The sequence below is a fragment of the Chiloscyllium plagiosum genome, unplaced genomic scaffold (assembly GCF_037043375.1).
Source record: "Chiloscyllium plagiosum isolate Xiang-an unplaced genomic scaffold, Cpla_swu_hap1 HiC_scaffold_4, whole genome shotgun sequence".
NCBI lineage: Eukaryota > Metazoa > Chordata > Chondrichthyes > Orectolobiformes > Hemiscylliidae > Chiloscyllium > Chiloscyllium plagiosum.
Genome location: NW_028270142.1, coordinates 35,718,724 through 35,731,488, shown reverse-complemented (window position 1 = coordinate 35,731,488; position 12,765 = coordinate 35,718,724). Strand labels below are relative to the sequence as shown.

The 12,765-nt window shown below is 47.1% G+C and overlaps 1 protein-coding gene and 1 pseudogene across 2 annotated transcripts in view; one reads left to right on the top strand and one right to left on the bottom strand.

Annotated features, from left to right (window-relative positions):
- lrrfip2 (leucine rich repeat (in FLII) interacting protein 2) overlaps positions 1 to 12,765 on the top strand; it is a 170,121-nt gene that overhangs the window by 4,458 nt on the left and 152,898 nt on the right. The gene's annotated exons all lie outside the window — the stretch shown is intronic.
- On the bottom strand, positions 822 to 3,389 carry LOC148150111 (teashirt homolog 1-like; annotated as a pseudogene).

Genomic DNA, 12,765 nt, shown 5'->3' with positions numbered 1-12,765 from the left:
TTACTTTCTTGAAGACTCTCTGTCTGAGGTGAAAGGATTGAAAACTTGGAATGTCAATTGTTATGGACCAGGCCATACCCCTCAAAACATTTCAATAAGGTAAATCAGACCTGAACCTTTCTAATTGTTTAAAGTAGACATAGAGTGGATATTCCAGGAGTGATGCAGCAAGCCCAACCACTTAGTTTTAAGTAAAACAGAATTTATTTGCAACATTACTGAATGAAACACAAATAAAAGCAAACAGAACATAGAATAACTTAACTATTTAAAAACCCAATTGACTCTATCTCAACTTAATGATGCTGTTCCAAATACTTCCAATATATCCATAAATACTACCTTGACAAAAAAGGAAAAATCAAACTCAGGTTTTGACAGGAGAGGTGTGTGTGTGTGTGTGTGTGTGTGTGTGAGAGAGAGAGAGAGAGACAGAGAAAAGAATACACAGTCACAACAGTCATTAACAAAGCCTAGAATTGGGCACCTATTTGAGGCAGCTACTCCAGCATTCATGCAGCATATCAGCTTTCAGGGACCATATGACCCTTTCAGCCAACAATGCAGAACTTTCACTTGATCCTATCTACGCAATAGCGTCAAGGCTTAACTTCAAAGTATCTCACTGCAGTGGAATCCTTAGAGTGTTGCCACGTCAAAAGAGCAATGTCCTCGCAATAGAGGAACTTGTGGAGAAGGTGACAGGTAAAATGACCATTAAGTCACAAGATAAACCAGTAGAGAAAGAGCCACTGGCCACACTGGTGATCAGGATAAGCTTGACTTAAAGACTACAGATTGGTCATCGTTTTATAGTAGTATCAATCTTCAATATCTGTTTTTTTGATCTGAGTGGCAGGGAATATGGGCTTGTCTAATACACTGATGCTTATTTTGTACAGCATGGCCAGTGGGTCAAGGCTAGGGCTCAAAGGCTTGGCAGCCTTGCCCAAGTACGGGTTCATAATTGACTGTAGTGCACTAAATGGATTGACAAATGGTGACTCCAGTGGATGATCAGAAATAATTGTCATGTTGTTCCAGCAGTTGCTCGCAGTTGATTTCAAACATTCCATCCCATTGGGAGGAGTTCTCTAAATTGCTCTCCTTTTTCACTTTCACTCCCTCCCCATCAGCACCTCTCTTCAGTTGTGCTGCACCATCAAAGTCCTAAGGTTTGGGAAGGTCCTTGGTGCTGGGAGGTGATGAGCTACAGCTTATCCTGATCACCAGTGTGGCCAGTGGCTCTTTCTCTACTGGTTTATCTTGTGACTTAATGGTCATTTTACCTGTCACCTTCTCCACAAGTTCCTCTATTGCGAGGACATTGCTCTTTTGACGTGGCAACACTCTAAGGATTCCACTGCAGTGAGATACTTTGAAGTTAAGCCTTGACGCTATTGCGTAGATAGGATCAAGTGAAAGTTCTGCATTGTTGGCTGAAAGGGTCATATGGTCCCTGAAAGCTGATATGCTGCATGAATGCTGGAGTAGCTGCCTCAAATAGGTGCCCAATTCTAGGCTTTGTTAATGACTGTTGTGACTGTGTATTCTTTAAGAACTTGAAAATATCAATTGCACCTTTAGGACTTTCATACAGGTCCTCTTCTTGGAGATACTGATACTGAGAGATGGACTCAAGCTTTTCTGTGGGATTGTCTCTCTCCTCCTTTATTTCTTGTTCCTTTTCGTGCTATTCCAGTGGCTTCTCCTCCTCGTGTTCCTTCCGAGACTTGGTAACTGGTGAAGATGGCGTATCGGGCTTGGTCTGGGAGCTTGGTGCCGCTATCCAGGTTTGAGTTGAAGAGGACAAGGGGATAAGATTGGACTTTCTCCTCACCCACTTCATCAAAAACCAGCTGCTTCCCCTTCTTGGAGGTGGAATTGGTGACTTTGAGGAAATGGCCGGTCATCATCATGTGGGCGGTTAGCTGCTGCAGTCTCTTCTGAGAGCTGCCACACTCTACACACTTCAGTATCTGCATTACCGGGCCTCAAACTGCAAGGTGTAGCTGGCATCATTCTGGTAGCCATAGCAGTTATTGGGAGTCACGTAGGGATTGGCAGCTTGGACTCCGGCGAACAAGGCTGAGTGTCATGCTGGACTCTCCATTTGGTGGGCGTGGCAGCTTAGAGGCTAGGGTGGGCACCAGCTCCTTGAGAGGTGAAACAGAGCCGAGGTTGAGCTGTCCAAGAGCTAGAAAACTACAACAGTCTGGAGAGGCCCAACTGGAAATTAGCTCCAGACTAGTGAGGCCTAAGAGCCAGAAAAGAGAGTCTGAGGTGGAGTCACCTGTGCACTGCTATAGAGCATCAGATGGGAATAGCCCGAGGTGGAAAATGTGCCACATGGCTGTGGTTTGACAGCCAGAAAATAAGGTCAGAGTGAAGAGCTACAAAAACCAAAAGGCAGAGAGCTGGAAAACAGCACAAGAGGGAGGAGGCCTGAGAGCCAGAAAACAACGAGGGGAAATCATCTGAGACCTGTGAAACAGCACCTGATTGGAGTGGCCTGAAAGCCAGAAAACTGCGCATCAGAGAAGATGCCCAAGACCTGGACAACAGCAATGGTTAGGAGAGGCTTGAGATCTAGAAAATTGCGCCAGATTGGAGAAGTCAAAGAGCTGGAAAGCCTTGGGGGGATGGCGTTCTGAGAGCTGGAAAAGAATATCTGGCAGTGGGAGAGATGCAAGATCAGGAAAAGTGTGCCAAATTGGATAATCTCAAGGGCTGGGAAACTGCACCAGATGGAAGAGACCGGGAGATGTAAAAGAGCTGAGAGTAGCTGCCCATAAGTCAGAAACTGTGCCAAATTAGTGAGGAGTGAAAGCTGGAAAACAGTCTGAGGAGGAGCTGCCCGGTTCCAGAATATAATACCAGATAAGAGTGGTGCTAGAGGTGGAAAAGTGTGCCATACAAGAGTGGTTTGAGAGTGGAATATAGCAGCTTTCTGGCTCTTACTGGCCTATTCCAATATGCCCAGTTTATCCACCTTTTGGCATGCTCCCATTTGGTGCTGTTTTCCAACTCTCAGACCAGACTACTCATGCTATTTTCCAGCTCTCAGATTTATTCTTCTTATGCAACTTTACAGTGCTTGGAGGAGAAAGTGAGGTCTGCAGATGCTGGAGATCAGAGCTGGAAATGTGTTGCTGGAAAAGCGCAGCAGGTCAGGCAGCATCCAGGGAACAGGAGAATCGACGTTTCGGGCATAAGCCCTTCTTCAGGAATGGACCTTACTCTCCTGCACCATTTTCCTCCTCTTGAACCTCATCACTCTCATCTTGTTTTCCAGCTCTTGAACCTCCACGCATTCTCACAGTTTTCCAGCTCTCAGGTTGTGCTCTCCTCTCCTTACCCTGCTCTTGAACTTTCATTTTACTCTCCATCTTGGGCTGTTCAACCATCAGACATCACAGAGTCATAGAGAAGTACAGCATGGAAACAGACCCTTCAGTCCAACTTGTCTATGCCGATCAGATATCCTAACCTAATTTAGTTCCATTTGCCAGCACTTGGCCCATATCCCTCAAAACTCTTCTATTCATATACCCATCCAGATGCCTTTTAAATGCTGCAATTTTACTAGCTCCATCACTTTCTCTGGCAGCTCATTCCATAGACGCACCATCCTCTGTGTGAAAAAGTTGCCCCTTATGTCTCTTTTATATCTTTCCCCTCTCACCCTAAACCTATGCCCTCTAGTTCTGGACTCGCCCACCCCAGGGAAAAAAAACTTGTCTATTTATCCTATCTATGCCCCTCATAATTTTATAAACATCTATAAAGTCACCCCTCTACCTCTGACACTCCAGGGAAAACAGCCCCAGCCTTTTCAGCATCTCCCTATAGATCAAATCATCCAAACCTGGCAACATCCTTGTAAATCTTTTCTGAACCCTTTCAAGTTTCACAACATCTTTCCAATAGGAAGGAGACCAGAATTGCATGCAATATTCCAACAGTGGCCTAACCAATGTGCTGTATAGCCGCAACATAACGTCCTAACCCCTCTACTCAATACTCTGATGGAAAAAGGAACATGCTTCATGCTTTTTCTGAGCTGTGGTATGACTCCCATTTCTCTTGATTTTCCAACTCTTGGGCCTCTCTGTCCATTTTGCAGCTCTTGGCCTGTCCTCTCTGGCACTCGATTCTGCTCCCAGGTGTTTACCTTTTACAGGATTTACCTGGACACGGGCCTCTCACCTCTGTTGCTGTTTTCACAATCATTGGCCCTCTCTCCTTTCATTCCATTTATTGCTGATATGGCTACATTTTGTGCCTCTCTCTGTCTGGCACACCTATGGCTCCATCTTCATGCCTTCAGGCTGCACCTCACTGTTGCTGTTATCCGGCTGTCAGTAATCTCCATTATGACACTGTTCACCCACTCTCAGGCCCCTCAGAAGTTTTGTGCCCTTCAGACAATGACTGACAGGTGCTTTCTTCCAGCTCTCAAGCCTGCCAAACTTTTACGGCGTTTGACACTGTCCTATTCACCTCTCAGGCATCGCCTATTCTGCTTTCTGACTTTCAGTCCTCCTCATTTAGGCACTGTCAGCTCCTTTCCATCTCTGATCGAATCATACTTTGTCCTTTTTGTAAGCTCTGGTATGATCCCCCTCGCGCGCTCTCTCTGTTTCCAGGCCACACTCCTGAGGTTGTTTTGTGGCTCGAAGGCCTCTTTGATCTGGTGCAGTTTTGCAGCTCTTGAATCTCTCTGATTCAATGCTGCTTTCCAACTCTGGATCCTCTGCCCTCTTGCACTGCTTTCAGGTTCACTGGTGTCTGCCATATTGCCCACATATCTGCCTCTCTGGCCTCCTTCTATTTGCTATTCCCTCCTCTTGTATTCTGGTGGGAAAGCTTTTCACATCTGGTGCAGTTTTCTAACACGATGGTCCTCTCCGGTCTGTCCCTTTTGTCCAGCTACAGATCATCTCCCACCTCGGGCGAAATCACAGAATACCTCCTTCCAAACACTCATAACTATTTTCAAGCTGTCGCCACTCTCTTGACTCCCTCTGTTTACCAGGTCTCAAATCCTTCCTGTCTCACAGTCTAACACAGCTCTCTGACCTCTCCACACTCATGCTCTTTTCCATGCTTTCGTTCTATCATGCCTCATGTGTATTGTGAGCTAGAACATGACGCTTTCTCTTGGTATTTGAACTCTTGGGCATCTCTCAATAGCTGTTTATTGGTTCTTGGATCCTTACCCTCAAACACTGATTTTCGGTCCTCTGGACTCTTCCACTTGGCACTGTTCTCCAGTTGTGAGGGTCCTCCAGTTTTCTGCAGGTTTATGAACTCTGGACATCTACTGACTGTCACTTCTTACCAGCTTTGAATTCTCTCCTTCTTGCTCTGTTTTTTACCGTCTCATGGGCCTCTCCCAATTTGCCCACCTTGTCTGGCACTCTGGCCTCCCTCCACCCATGCTGTTTTTCCAATCACTGGATGTCTCTCCTTTCATGCAGTTCTTCCAGTATGGCTGTTTTCAGTGTCTTAGCACCCTCCTAACTAGGGTTGCACTCTCAGATCACACACACATATTTCTGCTTTCCTCCCCTCATGCTACTCTTGCCTGCCTCTATTTTCTGGCTATCAGAAATTTCTCCCGCAAGTAATTTTTGATCTCTCAGGCCACCCTAGACTAGCGTATTTTACCAACTCTCTGAGGTCTCATGTTTGTCTTCTTTCTCTCAGCCTCTCCAATGCGATATGGTTTTCCCATTCTCGGGCATCTCCAGTCCTTCAATTGTTTTCCGGCTTAGGGTCCTCTTCCATTTTACCAGATTTAAGACTCTTTGGCCCCTCACGTCTACTTGCTCTTAATTACATTTCTAGCTTTACAGCCTCTCTTGTCTGGAGCAGATTTCTAGCTCCACAGCCTCTCCTGTCCCTTGCACTTGTCTGGGTTTTGGGCATCTTACGACCAGCAGAGTTTTCTGGCTCACTGGCTTTTCCATTGTGTCCAGTTTTCTGGCTCTCTGGTCTCATGACTCTTCACTCTAGCTCTGTATTCCATTCTTTCCTGAGTGCTGCTGTCTTCTGGTATTTAGCCAATCCCATCCAGCTGTCCCAGGTAGCTACCCTCGGAATTTTTACCGTGTCTTGGTTTTCTCCAATCCACATTGTACATGCCCAAGAGCAGGAAATCAGTCACACAATTTTACAGGCCTCGAGCCACTCTGATCCAACACTGTTTTCTGGCTCACTGGTTACTCCTGATAGCTATAGTTTTCCCGCTCTGGGGCCTCTCTGATCTATGTTGATTTCCTGCACTGGCATCTGCGCTGTCACACACATTTCCGGGTCTCGAGCCAGTTCTGTCCTCCTGTTCACTGTTCACTCCTGACAGCTGCAGCTTTCCCACTCTCGAGCCATTTTGTCTCAGGGTTTTCAGGTCTTGAGCTTCTCCCTTATCTTGTTCTTTTCCAGCTCACAGGCCAGTCCCACTATCACCAATCTTCTGACTCTTGAACGCTCCAATCTGGTGGAGGTTTCTTGCTCTGAGACAACTCCTCTCTCCTGCTGTTTTCCAGCTCTAGGCCCAATCTATTCACCTGCTGGTTTCCACCTCTCAGGTCTGTTCCCACTCGGTGTTTGAATCTCACCACTCTCATGCTGCTTTCCAGATCTTGAACCACTTTCCACTCTCATTGTTTTCCAGCTCACAGACTGTTCGCCTCACACACTGCTTTTGAGTTACTCAGATCTCTCTCTTGTGCTAGTTTTGACCTCTTTGAGCCACACACCGCTCACCCGGTTTTGAATTTTGACAACATGGTGTCCTTCAGTTCTCAGATGTATTTTTGTTTGGAAAATTTTCAATCTCATGGATCCCTTCCACTGTAGTGCAAAATCAGAGAACACAGCTTACATTGTTTTCGAGCTGTCATAGCTATTCTCCGTCCCTGTTTTCCAGGTCTCATGTCTCTCCTCACTCAGAAAATATTCCAGCTTTCTGACATATCTACTTTCATGCTCTTTTCCAGCTGTCATCCCATCACTGCCTCACGTGTTTTGTGAGCTGTAATATGACTATGCTTTCTCTTGGCTTTTGAACTGCCAGGCCTCTCCCATCCAGCACTATTTTTCAGTCCTCAGGACTCTCCCAAATGGACTGTTTTCCAGTTGTCAGGCTCCTCCAAAGTTCCAAAGGTTTGTGGCCCCTGACATCTGCCGACTGTCACTGTTTCCCAGCTCTGGCTTCTCTCCCTCTTGCTCTGTTTTTTACAAGGCGGAAGTGGATACTGCAGATACCAGAAATTAGAATCAAAATTAGAGCGGTGCTCGAAAAGCACAGCTGGTGAAGCAGCATCCGAGCTCCAGGAAAATCGACGTTTCAGGCAAAAGTCCTTCATCAGGAATGTTGTCAGAACATGTATTAAATTCGTTGATGTTTGGCCAGAGAGGGATGAAGCTAAAAATGTGTTGCTGGAAAAGCGCAGCAGGTCAGGCAGCATCCAAGGAGCAGGAGTATCGACGTTTCGGGCATGAGCCCTTCTTCAGGATACCCTGAAGAAGGGCTCATGCCCAAAACGTCGATTCTCCTGCTCCTTGGATGCTGCCTGACCTGCTGCGCTTTTCCAGCAACACATTTTCAGCTCTGATCTCCAGCATCTGCAGTCCTCACTTTCCCCCCAGAGGGGGATGAAGGCAAGGCCTTTGCTGAGAATTGATCATTCATCCTCAGCGAGCGGGAGGTCTTGGGGGATAGTGTAAACTCGGCAGGGCTGGGAGCTAGGACTTGGTGTAGGGCTGGAGAGGGGAGTGGGGCAGAGACTGTAACTGGAGTGGGCATGGTAATAGGTGGAATGGGGGTGACGTCATTTGCAGAAGTGATGCTCACCTTGGGGTTCTGGGGGGGTGGGGATAGTGACAGAGGGGGGCGTGTCACCAGTGCACAAGTGAGTGACATCATGGAGATGGAATTGGTAGTTACGACAGCAGCTGCAGGGGCGGACGTTTGTGGAACGCATAGCGTCAGTGATGACTTAAAGGGTGGAAGTAACGAAATGTGTAGTGTAGATGAAGGCAGTTGGGGCAGAAGTGGCTGCGGCAGTAACCGCAAAGGGAGAGGAAGTCGCAGAACGCGTGGCATGGACGATGTCGGGTGGAAGTGGCTGCGGTGGTGGCTGCGGTGGTGGCAACAGAGGGGGCAGAAGTGTGTTTTCAGTCGGTCCTTGCGTTGGTCTGGGCGGTGGTGGATCTGGTGGCGATCGCGAGGCAGTAGGTTGTCCGGCGGTTGCGGCAGCTGTGGTCGGGCCAGCAGTCATGGAGGTGGCATGAGCAGCTGTGGCGTGGAAATGATGTCATTGATCACTGCGGTGGTGGTGGCTGGCATGGTCTCGTGGCTGATAGCGGCCAAGCAGTTTCACAGGTTCGAGGAATGCTGACTATTAATGTGGGAATATAAAAGTTTTTGTACTTATAGTTTTTAATGTTTGAAATGGTGTAGAAATATTGTTTGCGGAGAGTATGAATTCTTCTGAGGATATAATACAGTCGGATTCCTTTGCAGTTCTGAAAGGCATAGCTGACTATGGAGAGATTAGGTTGCACCGCAATGTTGCAACTGTGGAGCGGAGGATCCGGAAGGAGAACGTTTTGAATTTGTAGTCTGTCCTGGTTATCCTGTTCAGATACAAACTGTGTTGGTCTGAATGTGGTTTGGAGTCAATGCGGGATTAGTTGGTTCTGGAGGCGGGTGTGAGGAAGGAGATGTGACTGTGGTAGCAAGTCTGTTTCAAGACGTGGGTGAAGAGCTTCAGAGCAGAGGAGATGATCTGGGGTTGTTGTGGGAGAGAGACTCACTGAGATCCTTGTAGGGAGAGAATTGCTTCAAGGTCTGCATCCTTGGAAGAGGATTCGCAATAAGGTTAAGATTAACTAGGCGGAAGTGGGTACTGCAGATGCTGGAGATTAGAGTCAAGATGAGAGTGGTGCTGGAAAAGCACAGCAGGTCAGGCAGCATCCGAGGAGCAGAAAAATTGATGTTTCAGGCAAAAGCCCTTCATCAGGATAAACTGTCTTACCGGCCTCTCCAATTTTTTCAATGTTGCAACTCTCTGGCCGCTCTCCTCTCATGCTGTTTTCTTAATCACTGGGCATCTCTCTTTCCATGCTGTTTTTCCAATACAGCTCCGTTTTCAGACTCTTAGCTGGGGTGGATTTTTTTCAGCTCTCATATCATGCCTGCTGCTTTCCTGCTCCCATGTGACTCCTGCCAGGCTGTATTTTCTGGCTCTCAAACATTTGTCCTGCAAGTGATTTTCAAGCTCTCAGCCGATTCCAGAGTAGTGTTGCTTACTGGCTCTTGAGCTACCCATGTTTGGATGTTTGCCAACTCTTTTGTTTCTCTAATGTGTGGTTTCCAGCTCTCGGGCATCGTCAGCCCTTCAGCTCTTTGCTGGCTCAGGGATCTGTTCCATTTTGACAGGATTTCCACCTCTCTGGCCTCTTACGTCTGGTTGTTCTTCACTTTGCCTCTGTATTCAGGTTTCAGAGCCTCATATATCCAGTGTGGTTTTTTTGGATCAACAGCCTCTCCCATCCATTGCTCTTTTCTGAGTCTTGGATATCTTATTTGCAGCACAGTTTTCTGGCTCACCAGCCTCTCCCATTTTGTCCAGTTTCCTGGCTGTCTGGCCTATCTCCTCTTGTGACTCTTCACTCTGGCTCTGTACTCTAGCACTCAGCTCTCTCCTGACTACCTCTGTCTTCCGGTACTTGGGGCAATCCCACCTGTTGTTGCACTCCAGATCTCAGCACGCTACCCTCGGACTACTTACCAGATCTCTGGCCTCTCCAATCCACATTGATTTGCTAATCTTGGGCATCTGTGCATTCACATGTTTGCAGGTCTTGAGCCTCTCTGATCCAACACTGTTCTCAGGCTCATGGGTCTCTCCTGACAGTTGCAGGTTTCCCCGCATCTCATGCCATTCCTTCTCAGACTTCACAGCTCTTGACCTTCCCCCTTACCTTGCTGTTTTACAGCTCACAGTAAATTACATTATTGCCAATCTTCAAACTCTTGGCATGCTCCTATCTGGTGCAGTTGTCCGGCTGTGAGACCATTCACCTCTCGCGCTGTTTTCCAATCTACTCACGTGCTGGTTTCCAGCTCTCAGATCTGTTCCCACTCACACCTTTCAATCTGACCACTCTCATGCTGCTTTTCAGGTGTTGAACCATTACTGTGTTTTCCAGCTCTCAGACTACTCACCTCACATTCTGTTTTTGAGCTTCTCAGACCTCTCCCTCCTGTGCTATGTTTAATCTCTTGAACCCCACAACACTCTCGCTATTTTTGAGCTATTACATCATGTTGTTCTTCAACTCTCAGATGTATTTCTGCTTGCACAATTTCTGATCCCTTAGATTTCTTCCCCACTCACTCTGCCTCACAGAATACATACCTCTACATGCTTGCACTGTCTTCAAGCAGTCAACGCTCTTTGAACTCGCTGTTTTGAAGATCTCAGATTGCTTCCTTCTGGTGGTGTGTCCAGCTTTCTGACCCCTTCCCTCTCATGCTACTTTCCAGCTCTTGTGCTATCATGCCACGCACCTTTTGTCAGCTGCGGAATGACTCCCATTTAACATAGTGTTAAAATACTCGGGCCTCTCCCCTTTGGCTGTTTTGTGGCTCATAAATCGCCCGATCCAGTATGGTTTTCCAGCTATCTGGTCTCTCCCATCAAGCACAGTTTTGCTTAGGACTCTCCTTCATAGCGCTGTTTCTGACTGGACAATTTTCGATCTGTTAGATTCCTTCCCCAATGACCCTGCATGACACAACATACACCTCTACATGCACACATTGTTTTCAAGCTGTCACTGGTCTCCGTACTTTTTCTATTTCCCACTTCTCACATCCATCCTTCTCGCGATGTATTCCTACTCTCTGACCTCTCCACTCTCATGCTCTTTTCCAGCTATCATCCAAAAAATGCCTCGCGCTTTTTGTGATCTGCAGCATGACTGCCATTTCTCTTGGCTTTCTAACTCTCAGGCTTCTCTCACTGTCTGTTTGCCGACTCTTGGCCTGTCCTACTTCGCACAGGATTCCACTCCCAGATCTTTACCCTTCACATTATTTACCAGGAATCGGGGCCCCTCTCGTCTGTTGCTGTTTTCCCAATCATTGGCCCTCTCTCCTTTCATTCCATTTATTACAGATATGGCCACATTTCAGACGCTTTTTTCAGATATCATTGTGGTCTCGCATTGTTTACTGGCTCACAGGCCTCACAATCTACTCGTTCAATCTACTCATCTCTTCTGTCTCTCGGGCCACAATTATCCAACAGTTTTTCTGCTCTCAGGCCTCTCTTGTTAGGCACCACTTTGCCGCTCTCAGTCATCTCCTGTCTGTCACCATTTTTTGCCTCTTGTGCCTCACCCCATTTAGCACACCTATGGCTTTATTTTCAGGCCCTCAGGCAGCACCTGACTGTTGCTGTGAACCGGCTGTCAGGAATCTCTTGTATGATAATTTTCCCTCTCTCAGGTCTCTGCAGTTTTCAGAGATTTTGTCCTTCAGACCTCAATTGACTGATGCTTTTTTCCAGCTCTCTGGTCTCTCAAAGTTTTAGCATGCTTGAGGCTGTCCCATTCAGCTCTCATACACTATCTTTCCTGAATTGTTTTCTGGCTTCCAGTCCTCTTGGACACTGTTGGCTCATTTCCATCTCTCCTCTAATCATGCTTTGTCATTATTATTAGCTCTGGTTCGAACCCACTCCCAACCTCCGTTTCCAGGTCTCTCTGCTTAGGTTATTTTGTGGCCCTTTGAACCAGTGCTGTTTTCCAACTCCGATCCATATATTACCCATATATCTGCCTCTCCTGCTTCCCTCATCTGTTTGCTCTTCAGTCTGGCTCTGTATTCTGGCTTGAGAGTTTTCCACATCTGGCGCAGTTTTCTAAGTTTATATTCTCTCCAGTCCATCCCTTTTTTCCAGTTCTTGAGCATCTTATGTCCTGCATGCTTTTCTGGCTCACCAGTTTTTCCCATTTTCCCCAGTTTTCTGACTCTCCGGCCCCTCTACTTTTTTTTATTCGTTACTCTAGCCCTGTATTCTGGCACTCAACCCTCTCCTGACAGTGGCTGTCGTCCACTACTTGAACCAATACCATCTGGCACTGCAATCCAGCTCCCAGACTTAGATTATTTATCGGCTATCAGGCCTCTCCAATCCATGTTGATTTCCTGCCCTTCCATCTGCACTCTCACAGGCATTTCTATACATTTCTCATACAAATGCATTTGTGCTTGGACAATTTTCAAACTCTCAGATTTCTTTCCTTGTCCATGCATCACAGATACAGAGCAAACCTCTAGATGCTTGCAGTGTTTTCTTGCCACTCTCATCTGATTTCCAGGTCTCAGATTCCTCCCCCTTGCAGTGCATTCCAGCTTTCTGATCTCTCTGCTCTCATGCTTGTTTCCAGCTACTGTCCTATTATGGCTTGCTTGTTTGTGAGGCCTTTCTTCTCACAGGATTCTTCACACTAGCCCTGTGTTGTGACATTCAGTTCTCTAACTTGCCACTGCCTTCCAGTGGTTAGCACTGTTGCCTCGCAGCGCCAGAGACCCGGGTTCAATTCCCGCCTCAGACGACTGACTGTGTGGAGTTTGCACGTTCTCCCCGTGTCTGCGTGGGTTTCCTCCGGGTGCTCCGGTTTCCTCCCACAGTCCAAAGATGTGCAGGGCCAGGTGAATTGGCCATGCTAAATTGCCCGTAG